At 41.6% G+C, this 17679-nt stretch overlaps 1 long non-coding RNA gene across 1 annotated transcript; it reads left to right on the forward strand.

The window, feature by feature from the left end:
- The first annotated feature begins 226 nt into the window (after positions 1 to 226).
- Positions 227 to 16590, forward strand: LOC141748563 (uncharacterized). Its single transcript, XR_012589030.1, has 3 exons — positions 227 to 562; positions 5866 to 5965; positions 13978 to 16590. It is a non-coding gene; the product is annotated as an uncharacterized LOC141748563 (long non-coding RNA).
- Positions 16591 to 17679: the final 1089 nt, after the last annotated feature.

Genomic DNA, 17679 nt, shown 5'->3' on the forward strand with positions numbered 1-17679 from the left:
GAAGTGTGGCCACGGTTTATGAAGTCTGGTCTTGCTTACGTTTTTACATCAAGAGAAATTCAGAAATGTCTTTAAGGCCAGCTGTTTTCAGCAGCTCCAGAGAGCGCTGAGTTCCTGCAAGTTTCTAAGAGGGAAGGGTTTGTGACCCAGCTGGCCCTTGTCCAGCCCATTCTTGGGTCACTTGACATCCATCTCAGTTTAAAACACACCGAGGAATAACACAATTGCCCACCAGGAAGCGAGGATTACATTTTAAGGGCTGCAGTTTCGTATCTCTCAGACATAAATATTCATTGCTGCTAGATGTTTTTTAGTACCAAGGCAGTCCTTGAGCTGCAGGACCCCAGAGTGATTTACATAGGCATCAGTTATGCAATCTCTTTCTGAGGGCGCTGAAGTACAATGAGAAAAAGTATTTGATTGGAGTTCTGAGCTGGTTTAAAATGCACTACTGAAATGGCTAACAGAACAAACTCCTCTGAGTATTTTTGGTCCTATGAATATTATTGGGATTATATAGATCCAATTCCAGTAGACGGAAGCAAGTTGAAGGTTAATAAATGTAAGTATTGTAGACTAGTAGGTGCTAATCTAGTACAGGAAAAATGTTGCATAGCTTGTCTCGCTGGCTTATTTTTTATTTTCCTTGCAATGGAGACCATGCCGGGTTATATGTGCGTGGTTTGTATGCATGGATGTCTGCCTTCCCAACTGACTATGCTCTAATAGCAATTTTTACTAATACTGAAACTCTTTGGTTTATCTTTCAGTATTTGAAGTTATAAGACTGCTGATACTAACTCTTATTTAGAACGACAGATTCTTTTTTAGCCTTTTGCTAAGTAGAAACCTAATGACTTGCAAATCTGTAGTTTGGAGTGTTAGTTACCTGCATGCTACTATCAGAAAAGTTGAATGAATGAGCAGACTTTTTCATAAGACTATCGTGTTGTTGTCTTGGCATGTAAGGCTTACATTACCACTGATAAACATTCAAAACCTTAGTAAAAGAAGAAGCGTATGTTTCCGCTAGCCAGGAACATCAAGCTGAACACATATTCTATTACCTTTCCTCCTTTGACTTAGTGCTACAGAACTGTAAGATAAAGTAATAATATACGTTATTGTCAAAATACTTTATTGCCATGGAAGCTGACTCTGCTGGATTTAGAAGTTTATTTTCAAGGTATATAATATGAAATAGCATTCACCAAATTCACCCTGTGACAGTTAATTCCATTTCATGCTTGGTTTTTGCACAATGAGATAGCGATGTCTTTTTATGATTACTTAAAGCGGCGAGTAATTTATTTTTTTTCTAATGTAGCTGCATTGGTTAGATTTTGATAAGATAAAACGACAAGCTATGTCATGAGGGATTAACTTAACTGAGCATAGTTGGATGGTTGATGAAGATTGAGGGAGAGCAGGTAGGCATGTTTGAGTCACTTAGGCTGTAGGCAGTGTTTTTCTTCGATTTTTGTAAAGTCTCTACATATGGTTTTATTCTCATTTGAGTGACAAAGCTGTGGGATTTACTGGTTGCTATTTAGTTTACTGAAGACAACTACGACTGTTCAGATAGGGTTTCAGAGACTAAAATTGCTTTCCCCAAGGTTATTATAGTGATCTGGTATGTAAGGAAAACGTGATAGTCTTTCTAAATATTTTCATGTCTGTCTAATTAACAATGCAAGAAACTGTCTTTCTAATATTGAAGATTGAACTGGACAATGCTAGGAGTTTCATGTCCTTCGCTTGCCTTAGGAGAGCAAGAATAAGAAAAGGGAGCAGAAACTCTTATTCTGCACTGCCTCTAGAAAAGCTTTTCTGTCCACTCTAATGAGCCTAGGGTTTATTGCCTCCAAGCTTAGAGCATCGTGCCTTAAAGTAAGGGTGTAAATCCTTCCATATATAAAATCTTGCTCCATGGCACTGTAGAACAACATTTGGTGCTGCTGGGATCAGGCACATTATGGTCAGCTTCTGCAATTCTCTTAATTTTAAAGTTAGGGCACATAATTACCCCCAAATTCCACCAAGGAAATCCCAAATGGCTGAGTTAAGCTAGCTGTTAAGTCCCCAGCATGTGTCTGGCTTAGCAAAAAACAGAAATCAGGAATCTAACCTTTCCCCTTTTTTCTCATTAATAACATCTTTCTAACGTTTGGATCGCATAATACACAATAGAAGTGGAGTTTGTGTTAGAGCATTTCCCTCCGTGGCAATTTATAGGATATTTCTCTTTACCCAGCTGCCTGTTCTCTTGAAACTTGTAAAAATTGTGCTTTTGAGAGAAGATGCTCCCTTTCTGTTAGATTTAATTTAAATTTGTTGATAGTTTCATGGAGGAGATTACCACACGTGTGTCTGACTGTTGATGGGTGATCTCATAAGCCTTATTTCCATTAAAAAAGCAGAGTAAACTGAACTGTTACTATTTTTTTCAGTTGTTCTCTGCTCCTAAAGAAGTAGAGGAGTCTGCCACCTTTCAGGTCTTTTATATTCTAAGGAGACAATTTATGCAATCATACTTTGTGTTTATGCATCTCATCTGCTACTACAGTAACTCCAACTTGATCTAGTTACAAAGGAGCGGAGCCTCAAAGATACGAACTATCTGCAAGTTTCTATGGTGGGTAGCTACATAATAGAGGAGGAACATTGTGAGTGAAGACCTTTACTGACAAAAAAGCTGCAGGGTGGGATCATGCCCTGTTGGACACCAAAGGAAATCACCTTTGGGTTCAGCTTTGTGAAGCAAATCCACAAGAAACCAGGCTTCTGTATTTCAGCTGCTCAGCTCCCAGGCAAAGAAGAAAGAGAAAGATGCAAGCTTGGGATGTACTTTTTTTCCCCCCTCAGCAGGTTAATGTTAAGGCAATTTGAGTTCCCTGGGGCGGCTGTTCATGTAAGATATTTCTAGGCAGCTTGTCAAAATGGAGCTTTTCTCCATGATTTGTGTCTGTTAAAGAGCCCACATTGGCTGTACCAATTTCTAAACTAAAAGCGTTGGGTTTGGTTTTCTGATAGCCAGGGAAGTGAAACTGTTTTTCTTTTTTTTTTTTTTTTCCCTTATGCTTCCTATAAAAATAGACATTTTTCCATGTCAGCAGTCTAGCAGGAATGGAGACTGCGTCATCTTGGTACTTTTATTCTTCCTTCTCCAAATACCAGTGGGAGAACAGTGAGTTACAAGTTATAAAGAAAACACCAAGGGAAATAATTCCACAGTTGGTCAGTTTTTAGTTTGTTTTGAATAAAAGCACTAGTCAAGCAATGAATACACTTTGTAGGTTTTCCTGTCTTTACATAATATTTACATTCTTATACCTTCAAAAGCCACTGTTGGGATTATTGTCTTCATGTGCTTGGAACTATGTAGATGAAATAAGTTCAGCAAGTCCTTCCCCTTTGTGCTGCAGATGAAATGTGATGATTTCCCCTCAGATACCCCCAAACATTCCAAGTTTGTCAAAATGTAGGATACCTCCAGGATTACAATAACCACTGTATTGATGTTCCAGAAGACCTTTGCTGTTTGACTGCAATGGGACCTGAGCGTTTGTTTAGGTGCGCTGCTGAATCAGTCCAAATGAATCATATATTCATCATAACCCCTGGGATAGGATTATAGCTCCCTAATTCAATTTTGCCTGTTTTGTGGGGTTTTTTTATTAGTTTAATTTTTTTTTAATTTAATGTAAAACAGAGATCTGAATCTCTGCACCTTCTTTCCTCTGTTATGTGGCCTGTCCCTGAAGCATTGTGAGACCATGTTTGGCTCATGAAAATGAATCTAAATCCAGCTATAAAGTCATGGTCTTGCTTTCTATTAATAGCATTGTGCAGCTTTCTCAATTTTGTATGAAAATAATAAAAAGCTTAATTGGCCCGTGAACTAATAGGCTATTTAAAAACATATGCACACACACACAAAAGGTGACTGTAAAATTTAGCAATAGAAAGGCTTTTTATATATTGTTAAAATATGTTATCCCCATTGAAAAAAAAAACAAACCTAATTGCAGGACTTTAAAAACAGTCAAGAAGTTTCTGTTTATCCCTCAAGAGTTCAGACTCCCCATGAGACCTGAAGCAAATTTGATTAGCTTCAGTGAATCTATGAATGGTACTAAAGCTGCTTTTAAAGGATGAAACCAAAATATCTCTGATAGGGAATTCTCTAAATCCAAACTCTTCGTTTCTGTGCCGATGGCTTTGAATGCTTCAAAACTTTGAGCTTTTCAAAATATCTCTGGACCATGAGCTTGCTTTTTTTTTGTTTGTTTAGTTTTGGGGTTTTATTTTAACAGAAGTCCCCTCATTCTCCCTTGAGGAGTTGGGGTTGGCCAGTAGCACACAGTCATTTTTTCCCCTAATAAGTTTGGGAAGAGCAGGTCAGAATATTGGCCCTCACATGTTCATTTGCCATCCTTTGAATTAAAGCTCAGTAAAACTTTTTTAACAGAGGAAGAATAAAATAAGCTGACCCCTTCTCTGTAGCCCAGCCAAAATGCAACTTTCTGATAACACTCTGGCTGGATCAGCTCTAGTTTTAGGTTTAAAAGGAGCTGGGATAATTCTTCCTAATCTCTTTGTGGCTCTGGTGACAACACGTTCTGAACTTTTTCACAAAGAAACACCTAATCAAATATATTGGATGTGTTTCAAAGAACACAATGTTTTCTGTCCTTTGAGATGGAAGATTTATTTTAACTTGGTCAATATTTGTCTCTGGAGTCAATGACCCTTCTTTTTCACCTCACTCTAAGTGAGTAGCCGGTTATGAATTCAGGGCATTTCTCAATTTGTGCCCTACAGAACACACAACATTTTCAAGGCTTTAATTGGGACATTCACCACAACCATGCTGATCCCAGGAAGGAGCATTTTTGAAACAGTGACTGAGTGTGCTACTGGGGTAGGAGCAGATTCATCCCATCTAACAGCGAGCCCATAACTGAGACAATAATTTGCGCGGCCCCCTAGCCTTCATTCATAAGAGAGCAACTCCCTTTTCTCCCCCAACCACCTTAGACTCTCATTAGCTCTGGTCACCCAGATCAGGGATCAGTTAATCTTTTTTTTTTTTCTTTTATTAATTAAAAAAAAAAAAGTTTTCATCTGAACCAGGGATAACAGCAGTGGCAGGTTCTTAGGCTGTTTTAAACCAATTGTGAATCAATACTTTAGTACTAGGAATCCACTTACTTGTTCCTTAAAGAAACCACCTAGTCCTGATAAAGTAGACTGCATTTGGAACTGTTTTATGATGATTACAGAAGTGTTGCAGTTGAATAGGGGAAGGTTCACATTCTCTCCCACTGGACTGATGTGCTGTGAGGGTCACAGGCATGTTTCGACAAGCTTTCCCTGGTATTTATCTTGGTAGAAAATGCTTTCAAGGCTAGAATTCCCTCCCTAAAAGCCTCGTCTTAAGGATCATGGGTTGTTGTACTTTTTCCCCTAAGAGTGGGATTTGGCTGTGCACCGAGCAGTAACAGCTCAATTTTGAGTACCACACTGCTTACTGCACTGTGATGTTGTAAAAGGAACCGTATCCCCTGCAAAGAGATGAAACTGTGAAAACTATCCTAAGAGCTCAGTGTTATCTTTTAAATATATGTACAGTACTAGTCCTGAGATTTTTTTTCCCAGCCTCTCCCCCAGCCCTGGCCAGGCACTGTTACAATAAACTGTTAGGAGGATCTTAAGAGTTTTAACAAATTGGCACTCAGATTCCTCTTTTAATTGAATTGACATAATTAAATTACACGCCTTTCTTAGAGATCATAAATTGTATTGCTGAGTTTTATATTTGCTACGGTACCAGTGACAAGAACTACTGTGTTGTATCCACAGATTCTATTGTCATAGCCTTTTGGGTTGGGCTTGCTGCATTTGTGACGTTTCTTTTCCTTATTTTACTGTACATGTCCCGCTCTGGATCTACTCCAGTAAAGTAAGTACAACCAGAGATAACGTAAGTATAGATCAGTGTGATAAAATAATCTGCATGAAACATTCATTCACTGCTTCAAGTGATTCAGAGATGACACTTTTTATGTTGTTATTTGGTTTGAGTGTCTCTCAACCCACTGCTATTCACTGTTTGTATTAATCATCTGGATAAAAATAAATTCATAACTGACGAGGTTTGCAGATGACAGAAAGATGGGGGAACAGTAAACCATGAAGACAGAGCAGTCTGGGCTGCTTGGTATGTTGGCAAACAACATGCATTTTACTTATGCCAGATATCCAGGCTGCATACTATGGAAGTAAGAGTGTCTGTTTTACATACACAGTGGGAAAGTACCTCTTGTAAACCACACCTGAAAAGGAAATTGGAATCATGGTAGTAAAGCAGGTGAACACAAGCTCCCAAAGCAATTCTGTAAACCTTGATCAAATTGAGAGAAAAATTAGTGACAGCAGGAAGATAATAGCATGCACGCCATTGCTTAGATCATCCCAAGAATGTTGTGCTTATGTTAAAATGCAGTCTTTAAAAAGGGTTTTAAAGAAATTGGGAAGAATCAGGAAAAAACTGATTTGTGTTCCAGAAACACATCCTACAGTGAGAGAAATCAACTCAAATCAATTAATTTCTCAAGGAGCAGTGGCTCGAAGATGCCCCTTGTGAACTGCCTGCATCTTTTAGAACAATAGTGTCCAATTCAAGAAACCCACGATAACTATAAAATGGTAAAATACTGCACTAAAATGCAATGGCTGGAAGCTCACGCAACACAAACTGAGATGTACCACATATTTTTATGTGAGGGTAATGATTCACTGGAACAATTTAGGGTAGACTATTAAATGGGTTGTGATTAATTCTTTTTTTACTTGATGACTGAACAGCTGAAAAGCATGCATTTGTATTCATCCAAAACTTAACTGTGAGGAGCCTATGGTCTATCATTCTCTGGCCTTTTATGCAGAAGGTTAGTCAAGTATCTCTCTTGCCTCAAATAAGTGTATGACTCAGTCCCTAAACAATTTTAAGTTCTTGTAGGTTAAATTAACTCAGTGAAATTGTTGATTTATAATTGGCTGAAGATCTGGTCAAATTTTCCTCTCTTTTTTTTGATTTTGGTTTGTTTGGTTTTTGTTTGGTTGGTCGGTTTGTTTTGCAAGTCCTGGCAGGATTATGACAATACCTTCCTTTACAAAGATGGCCCATATCTGTAAACGTCTGCCCTTCAGCATAGTAAGCCCACAGTAAAACTACAAACACACTTAGAGACTGAGTATTAATCAGTTGGAAATGTGGTTGTGAAATGACTTGAAACACCTGGCAACCATGGATGTGTAGCATTCACAGTACTGGTCAGCTTAGGAGTGAGACAACATGGTCAAACTGGGTTTTCTGCTGGGGCAGAATCTCCTGGAATTAGCCTCAGGCCATTCCATTAGTGATTAAAGTTTACAGGTCTGATTCTGTCCCTCTCACCTGACTACCTTAATTTGAATTTCACTAGAGTACTATTCAGAATTAGGTGGGTTTGAGCTCATGGGTACCCTAGTAAAGCATAATAGCATCTTCAGGCTCAGAGTGTGTGCAGCATATCTCACTTTGCAGACAGAGATCTCAGAGCCCTATGTTCGTGTCTTCCAGACTGTTTTTTACAGCTGGGCTTGACAAAACAGGGAGACATCCTCCAGAGGCAGATAGATGGAACAGCTAGTCTATTCTAGTAGGATATTGCCACCTGTAACCTCCGTGACTGAAAAGAGAGGCTACATAAATACCTCACTGTTGACAGGCATGACCCCAGTCTCCTAAAAGATTATAGAACCTGTCCTGTGAAAGTAGCTGTAGTGGATGTGCCTGATGGAGACGCAACGCCTGCTGACGTGCAGCACCCATGTGTTGAATGGGAATGTAGTTTTAATGCCGCCTGTGATTTTGAACTTTGTTTGAGGACAGGTGTCTGTTTGCAGCTTTCTACATTTGGTTTACTTTGCTTGCTGCTAGTTTTTCTGGCAAACACGTTTTATGCAAACAAGGATGCGTTTGCCCACTGCACCTCCTAGTCTGATCAGGACCCAGAAAATTCAGCTCAGCAGATTAGGCAGAGGTTCAAGATTAGGTCACAAACGAGTAGAGGGAAATACGTATAGTATGGCAGCAAAAAAGAGCACTAATATTCTAATTTGTTGGCACCCTGAGGCCTCTGGCATGCTCACAAAAGGTAACAACAACAATAAAAAAGGCAACTTGCCCAAATAAACTACAAAGCAGGAGACAAACTAACAATACAAGAAACACATGGAAACGGACATAAAATTATAGGGTGACAGAGGCATGTTCCCATTAATTTACTGTTCCTAAAAAACTGGCAGGAAAAGTCTATATACATGAAAATCTCAGAGTGTTTGGAAGATTTAAATAAAACTATTAATTTTTTTTAATTTTTCACTTTTGCGTCATGTTACTGAGTGAAATACCTGGCTTAGAAATATCCATATTTATCTCTAATATATTTATTTTTGTCCATCGAAAGAGCTGTTGTGAACAAGGCAAGTCTAGGAATGTTTTGTGGAGAGCCCATGACTCATTAATGGAAAGCAGTATTGGATGACATTTGCTTAGGCTTTGAAACCATTCTGTCTTACCATTTTTCTAGGCTTGAAATGTAATATAAGAAAAAAATTTTAGGTGTCTGAAGAGACTGTTCACGCTCCCCCAGAAAAACCCAAACTTGCCCTTTTTGATTGGGTTCCATTTGTTTTTTAACCCCCACTCCAATTACACTTCTCTCAATTCCAGCAATAAAACGAAGTGTGGTGCCTGAAAGATCTTCCTGTTAACTTCCATCATCCTCCCCTGTCATCTTCCTTTTATGTAATCCTTCCATTACCCTTGGCATGACAGTAATCTAATTTCTGTATTGAAATCTCCTGTCTCTTTTCCCATGATAATTCTGATATATTCAATTAACAAACGTACAGCTACGTCACTGGTCAAGGCTGGAGAACTTTTACCTTCACTGTTTCTGTCCTCATCCATCTCTCTGTCAAGCCCAGGGACATCCAGGGAAGCGTGTACTCTTCCAGCTTGCTCAACTGCCTGGTGACACAAGTGTGCTTTCAAGTCTGGTAGTTCATAAGAGTGTACCTTCTTGCTTCAGTTGACCATTGAGCAAACCCCCACCGCCATGTGTCCGCTGGATCTCTGGGTCCCTGAAGGTGACATTTTGGCCTCGTATAACATGGAGTGATTATCTCTCTTCCAGCACTGTGTACATCAAGGCCTTCCTATTTTGTCGAGGGCATGCCATCTATCACAGTATAGTCTGCTGATTTTTGCCTGCATATCCACACACAAAAGAAGTCAGCGTCTTCTGAAAGGCATATGCAACAACTAGATCTAGTTATGCCACAGCATAATCCTTAGACACTGAGAGGTCCTGGACCTGAATCCATGATCTGATTGCACCACGCTCTTTGCAATTCAAAGTAATTTGGTGCCAAGTCAGATGAGTGAGTGTGGGAGATGGGGGAGGGTTGGTGCTTGCAAGAGAGCTGCACAAAGAATCCATGTCCCAGTCCCTTTTGTCACCGTTACACTATCCCTACAGAAAGAAAGAAATAAAAAAAAGGTTTGGGGCATGGGACCAATTATTTCAAACGCATTAGCATGGCAAGGCAGTTGATTACCACACTGCTGTAATCAAGAGCCAGTATTAATATTTGCGTCAACTATGTTTCTTACCAGCCGAAATTATACAGAAAAATTAAGGTTAGAGGAAGGGGACACAGTTCCCAGCCAAGGCAGGAACTAAATGTGGTGAAAGGGGGCAGGGAAAGTTCCTTCGTGGACCTCTCCAAAGGACACCCCGGTTTCCTATGCATTTCACTGGAGACTGTGCATTCCTGACAGCCGTGATTGAGACCACTGTGGGCATCCAAAATCTCCTGGCTATCACCTTACTGCCACACAGTATAATGTAGAAAAAAAAATTGGGTACCCAGAGAGTTGGAAGACCTGCATGTCTCATCCTTTATCCACATCTCTTGCTGTCGTAGTAGCCTCAGGCTCAATCAAAGGACTCTGGACTCCTTGGCAGCATGAGCCTTGCTGGCCTCAGACAGGTTTCTTGCAATAAGAAACCACTTTTTTCCCCTGACTACCAGCAACTTTTACCCAACATTTCTGGGGCATATGGTGACATAGTTTGAGGATACTACTTGCCTGACAGAGATGTGTGAGTTGACTTGAAAACACTTGTTCTGTGGCCAGCTTTCTTCTCAATTCACAGGTGAGAGTTTCCCTCATGGACAGACAGATAACCACTGGTTTGGTGGACAAACTGTACATTGTTCATGTGCTCTTTCAATTCTTTGTTCCATCCAGATCAATTGCAACAGCTGCTTCATTCCTGGAACTGGGGAACTAATTTGGATATTTGACAGCTCAGGGGGTTTGGTTCCTAGGACAGAAAAAAAAAATCTGTAGCAATACCATAGATCTCACATGAGAGCAGATACTCTTCAGAAGTTTGTTGGGGTTTTTTTTTTTGCTTACCTTCGAGTCTGTAATATTCATTAGTGAACAATATAACCACCATGTATTACAATAACAAAAAAGTACCAGTACCTATTCCTATATACGAAGGCAATGAATCTGACACTCAAGGTACCATGTTCCTTCAGATGACAGTAAGTTGTGTCATAGCTCCATAGCTCTACCTGGGCACGCTACCTTGTCTTTGGGGAGAGGAAGTCCTTTTTAATACTATAGTAAGAAGATCCTCATGAGAGGCACTTCTCTGGCTAAGCAGACCACACTCCTATTTTCTGCTTTCTTAAGGCAGCTGCTCCTGTTCTCTACTTTCTTCATCCCTCTCTTTCCTATCACAATAGACTGTTTCCTGGAATCAAGGTAATTTGTTAGTGTATAAACTCACTTAATATATACTCAACTGTGATCTCTATCTACTGTGTCTCACTAGCAGTAATCATATTTTCTCACACGCAGGCATGCTGAACTTCATAGCCAAGATTGGCTAAGAGCTCAGAAAGAACCTGGTTTCTCAATGCTACTGAAATGTCATGGTCGAGACTCTCGCAAGACCAGTATTTGAGGTCTACATGACTTGTCTGCATGGATTACAGCATCATTCCTTATATCAGAAGATGCTGAGACAGCAAAGTCTTTACAGCTGGCTTCCCATATACAGTGTTCCTGGGGATCTATCCCAGTTTCTCCCCAGTACGGTTTCTGAATTTAATCTCAAACAGCAGATAAAAAATCTTGCTATTCTCGAGCCTCTGGTTTCAAGGGATGAAGCTGTCTTTCACACCTCCATCATTAGGAGAACTTCCTCTTTTTATGTTGACAGAACCAGCTCCCTTTGATGTAAGCAGGTGTCAGACCCACAGGAGCAGAGGCTGTGAACGTGGTTAGCTATGAACTGTCAAAGCCTATTGTAAGACTTCGGTCACCAGAGCTCAAATTTTTTACAGGAAAGCATTCTCACTCCTGTCACCTAAAGAAACATGCTCCGTACCTTTTAGCAGGTAGCATGCCACTGGCAAGAGGCCTGGGATTGGTACCATACTTGGTAGGGTGGTGCTGAGGTTGTTCAGAGATAGCTGATCTCCAAGTGAAAACCAAAGGGCTGGGATTTCATTTAGCACCAGCCACTGTATGAATGTATGTGTGAACTCAAGGCCAGGAATAGCGGTTGCTTACCAGCAGCCAGTGTCCTTCCAGAACTCCCATGCACTGAGACTCTGCAGTTGAGAGAACACCATCTGCTGAACTTGAGGTCAGAACATGCCCTCTGTGTCTGCTGATCAAACATTCTCCAAGTCTGGTGCCAGCTGGCAAACATCCATCCTGGTGGGCTGTGCCGGGGACTGCACTGCTCAGGTGCTGGGAAGCGGGCTGTCTGTGTTAGCATTAAGGCACTCTCCGTTGCTTTCTGAAGTTCTTCCTAGTTCTTGCCCTTTCTCCTACAACCTGAAATGACGGGGCTTTTTGTTTTCAAACTGTTAAATGGTTTTAAACGGCACAAAAAGGCTTCCCTGTAATAGTGACAAGTGACAATCAAAAGAGTGAAATAACTCTTGAGCCATGCATTGAAGTAGTGTTCTGTCAACAACCGTATTATCAAATCCAACATTATCTCCTCAGAGGGTGCAGAATGCCCAGTCTGGGCAGTCCTGAGATTATGTCAGCTCACTCTCAAAGGACATAAACTAAACCACATGCAACCCATCTGTCTATAAAACCACACGGTCTGGAATTAGTTTTTCTGTCCTTTGAAATACTTTTTCAGTTGTATCTTATCTTAGCTTTAATTCCATGATTTTGCCTGGCGCTGAGGTCAGTTGCACTGCCTTACGGTGACCTGGCTTGACCAGTTCGCTCTCTTTGAATACTGGGACACTAGGGCTCTTCCAGCCTCCTCAAACTTCCCTGCTGTTCCAGGGATGGTTAACAATTAACAAGAGCCAGACGCAGTTCTCCTCAAACAGTTTCCAGGTCTCTGGGATGCAAGTTCTCCAGCAGATTTTAAAATATGGATAGCTAGCTCATGGTATTTAGCTACATAATGGACTGGAAAGAAAACATCCTGTTTTGGTAAGAGTATTTTTGCCTTGCTTCTGTCAAACAGAGAGAAGAGAGATCTCTTGAATGTGCCTACATCATAGCAAAGAAAACCCCCAAACCTGCCTGCCTCTGTCCTGTGGTGGGCCTGTGGCTGAGATTTTTGGGTTTTGTTTCATTTTTTTTTAATTACCATTAAGCAAAATTCCTGCTGTGTTAGTCTTGTCAGGCACAGATATTTTAAGCTTTCATTAGCAATTAATCAATATAAGTTTGAAGTTATAAAGTTGATAATTTCCTTCCTCCAAATAATTAAAAGTATTTTCCTTTTCATCCTATTTATCTTGGTTTTTATATTTTCTTACATTTGTATAGCCACTGAAACAAATGTGGGTTTTAGTCAAAGATGTCTTCTTTGGAAGCCATGGCTCCAGGACATTAATAAGACTTTTCAAAATTATTCCATTTTCATTCTCAATTTTGGGTTACATTTTTCTTCCCAATGTAGTTTTCCTCCCCACCTTTGAAGCCCTGAGGATAATTGTAGTTGTTGGGATCCTGCATTTAGCCATATTGAATTGAACTTAGTGCTTCTAAGCCAGGACTCGCCAGCTATTTATTTTTTAAGGGTGAAGTTTGGGAAGCTGCTGGAAGGAAGGCTCAGGGAGGAGGAGGCAGGATGCGCTCTGCTGTTCTTGTGTCATTGCCCCCTCCACCCCATCGCTAACTAGTTTTTTCCAACAGAACCATACACCTCTGTGCTGTTATTATTTGTACACTGGAAATTTCTTGCTACCCTAGTCCTACCCACTCCTTTTTAGTCTGTTCCATTTTCTTGCTCTGATCTGTACCACCCTTTAGAGCTGTGTCTTGCTTTTTCCCAACCCCAGTGTCAAGGAGTCTCCCCCAGATATCACACATCCCTCTTGTTCTTGCCCCCAGTGTGGCCGTGTCCCTTGTACACCCATTCACAGCCACACGAAGCTCATTATTCCCCTTCTCTTCCTCAGAAGTGGCTGTGACAGTTCCCGTCACCCTCAGTACAGAGCAAGTCGTAACAAAGTTTCTAGTTTCCTCTTTACAAACGCAGCTAAAGAACCACGCTTAAGGGCTGGAGTGAAGGTCCCGTCTTGAAGGGGAAGGGGGGAGTCACCAAATATCACCCATAGCTCACCGTTTTGCTGTTGATCATACTCCATTTCTTGGTAAGGACGTGATTTTCATGGTGGATAAAGTCCAAAGCATCGCTCATGCTGGATTCAGTGTCTTTGTGTTAGAAGAACCAACTTCTATACTTTGTAAAAATTTGATAATGTACATCCTTATGAAACTGCTGCTATCTCTTTTCCAAACAGATGTCCCTGTTAACTGTACCTTTTTTTTTTTTTTCTCTCCACACATTACAGACAGGTGATTGTTGGGAACCAGGTAGAAGAAAGAAGTTCCAGCAGTGACCAGCCTCCCTGCAATGATCTCAGTAGCCCATACTTAGATGTAGTTGCTTCTGAAACATCTACCTCCTTTTCGGATGAAACTGGCACTCACGGAAGGATCTGAGCCTGAGTTAAAACTGAAACGGGTTAAACAAAACCGGCAGTTCAGTCCTCCTGACTGCAGAGAAAAGCTCAGTGCTGTGACTGCCTATTAAACACTGATACCACAAACCTGAATTAGTTCAGGAGAAGAAGAAGAAAAATGTCTTTCAACAAAGGCCAAACCTGAAAAGTCCTGGATGCATAAAAGGAAATCACAACGGCCGTATTTGAGCGACGTAGCTGGAGTTGCCTGCTAGAAGAGCAATTTAGAACCTGGTGATGATGCTGACTGTAGAATTTCTCTTGCCTTGTTTACCTAAGGGTTCAGACCCAAAATTCCTCTCTATTACACAGCACAAAGGCTGTGCTGCCGGTTGAGCGATTCTCATTAAGACCCATTTGGCTGAGAGCAGATTTACTTCTCCGGCAGAAAGCCTATACCAGTTACACCCCGCATCCTGTGAAGAGTTCTGCCTTGCTCACCTGAGTGCACGCTGCGTCCTGTTATCCTCGGGGGGATCTGTGCAGCATCAGTTTTCACTGGGTTGTCTTGCTGTGAAAAAAAAGCAGCAGCCCATTGATCTTTCTTAACTGGCAGCATAACCAAAATTGTTTATAGATATTACGAGAGCCACAAGTCGTCTGTTTGTGACATCTCCACTTGGTTGTCTGCTGAAAAATAAGCAACAATGTCCAGTGCAACACCAGCAATAAAACTGCTTCTAGAGGGGTTACAACTTGTTTCACTAACTTAAAGCTTAGCAGTTCCCTCAAGGATAGAATATGCTTTTTATTTACTTTTCTATTGCAAAAAATATTTGAGTTATTTAAAATTTATTAAAACACTGTTTACCTAGAACAGCCTTTAAAACGCTAATGGCAGCACTAGCTCAAGTGAGTGTCTTACAGAATTGAGTCATTAGTTTTACCAGCTGCCCAGAAATACAGTTTTTCTACCAATAACCAATTGCTTTTTGCTTTCGTTTTGAAATGGTAGGTGGAAAAGAAACTGTTAACATTGAACAGTCTTGAAATGGTACCTGCCAGTTACCTAGGCACTAGAAAAAAAAAAAGAGAAGTGTGTTTATCGTATTTTGTATCACAGGAAAATGCTGGCAAAACCACAAAAGCAACATCGCATTTCCGCACGAGTTGCCTTCTTTCAGCTGGGGCTGACGAATAGTGTAGCAGAAGCTACAGCCCTCCTTGAGGGTCACAGAAGCTTTTCGGTGAGGTGGGTTAAACTCAGCTGGAGCAGAGTCAGAAGGGCCACTCACACTCCCTCGCTTTTGGTGGCCTCTGCTCTCTCCACCTCCTCACCTGTGGAGCTCCACTAAACCCAGGCAGAACCAGGTAAAAGCCCATGAGAGGGTGAAGAACCCTTAGAGCTCCAGTAAGCACGAAGCTGGGACTGCAGAGTCGGGCCAAGGAAGGCAGCGAGGGCTGGAATAGATGTAAGAGCGCAGAGCTGGTTGGTGGGCTGAGGACAACACAACATTCATTTGAAACTTCAGGAGAAGCTTAGAAATTCCACGTCCCCAAGCAGGCGGCAAAAACTCCTACAGTGAAGCACTGCCAGAGCAGCCTTATGCTGCACACGGGGAGCGTGGGCTGTGATGTTGCCAGCGCGTGGGTGGGTTGGGCTGTGTTAAAAAAGCCTTAAACACACGAGACAGACCAAACCACCGGGCATATGTTTGTATTGTCGTTGTTTTTTTGAATCTCCAAATTTTTTAATCTTCGAGATAAACACTTCTGCAGTTTGCTTTTTTGACTACTACTGGTGTTGGGCTTGGAAACCTGTCAAGGCGTAAAGTCTGTTGAGTCAGACTGAGTCACGGGCAGATGGAGAAAACAAGGAAAGGCTGCAGGAACTGACGGTGCAACGCAGACAGACATATATCAGAGAACCAAAGACTTCCACCAGTCAATTCCGATGGCTGCAACAGCCTTCCCCTCCCCTCAGGTAGCCTGACCTTTTGCTAGAGCTGAGGTAGTTCTCACAGGAGACATGAACCACTTGTCGGCACCAGCTCTCCTGCTGCAAATTGGGAGTTCCCTTTAACCCCACTGCAATCACACTGTATCATCAAAGGCTGTCGGAAGAGGACCTGGCCATCCAGACCCATTTTCCTCCTCAAGGATGCAGCAACTGCGCTTTGATCATTCCTGCCACGTGTGTCTAATCTGAGCTAGAACATCTCTCCTGCCGGCGCCGTCTGCTCCAGTGTCCTCCTCCCTGACTCGTGGCAGACTTTTTTCACCTTGTTTTACAAGAACTGCTTCTCTACAAATGGATTCCAAGGGGATTTCCGGAACAGGTGAATACTCCCATTCTGGTGTTCTTTCATTAGTTGCACTGGAAGTAATGACTCAAAGTACATAACCACTGGAGAGACTTCCCCCCCCCGCCCGCCCTTTTAAATTACCTGGAAGGCATTGAGTATGAAGTATATAAACAGTAATAAATAATATGCAAAATGCAAGCCTATCTTATAGCACCTAACTTGGGAGGAGGGGAGAGGGGGGAGAGACATGCATTTCATTCTGTGACATTTCCATACGTACGCATCCCAATGCCCTTCCAGCGCTTTGCTCTCCCTGGTGAGCACTTTATTTCCCCTTCCCCAGAGTCCTCCGTTAGCAGAGGCCTTCCCTGTGTGGCCTGCAGCATTGCATCAACAAAGTGGGACCCAAATCACCTCATGCTGCTGCTTCGAAGACATAGTTGACTTCTCTAAAAATGTTACCCCAAACCACCCCCGCCCCCCCCGAAAGCCACTGCGTTCTGCCCAGTCGCTCGTGCTGCGTGACATCCTCTCCTGCCACCGCGGCAGATGTCCAGATCCTGAGGAGTCCCACCTGCAACTCAAACTGTACGTGGTCTGTGCACCAGGTACAACAGGAAGCAATACGTTCTTCTGGGCTGTTAACTGCGCTGAATTTTTGTGGATTTTGAGTAAAAGGCTTCCAAGGCCTGTCCTGGCAATGGCTTTGGCCGGGGCAGCCCAGACCGCTGGCCTGCTGCAGCTGGAGCACACTGGAGCTTCATCCACACAGTTCTCATCACCACAGCATCAAAGCAAGTAACTTGCATTAAGTTGTAGAAACTCCTCGTTTTAAAACATCGGGCCATATCTGGGGCAAGTTTTCCATTTCCAAATGCGCGCCACAATTTATTTTAATCAAGCTTAATTTCTTCAGATAATGACTCTCCATCTATGTAATTTGTTAAAACGCGTCTTGAACACGTTGGCGGTAATTCACACATACAGATCATTCAACTGCTAACCGTCTATGGCTTTTAAAGATGCTTGACCATTATTTCTAGGAGGACTTCATAATTATCTTTTAATTGCCACATTACTGGAATATATTGAAGCTCAAAGGCAGTGAGAGATTAAGCCTTATTTTTAAACATTCCCACAGGCACAGCTACAGTCTCTTTACCGATAAACACATAGAAGCTATGTATCTTTTTATGTGACAGGCTAGTAGCTTTAAATCGTCAGTTCATTTGCATTATTTTTCTGTTTCCAAAACTACCATTTAAAAAAAAAGGAAAATAAATGT

This window comes from Larus michahellis, chromosome 1 (assembly GCF_964199755.1).
Source record: "Larus michahellis chromosome 1, bLarMic1.1, whole genome shotgun sequence".
In the NCBI taxonomy this organism is placed as follows: Eukaryota; Metazoa; Chordata; class Aves; order Charadriiformes; family Laridae; genus Larus; species Larus michahellis.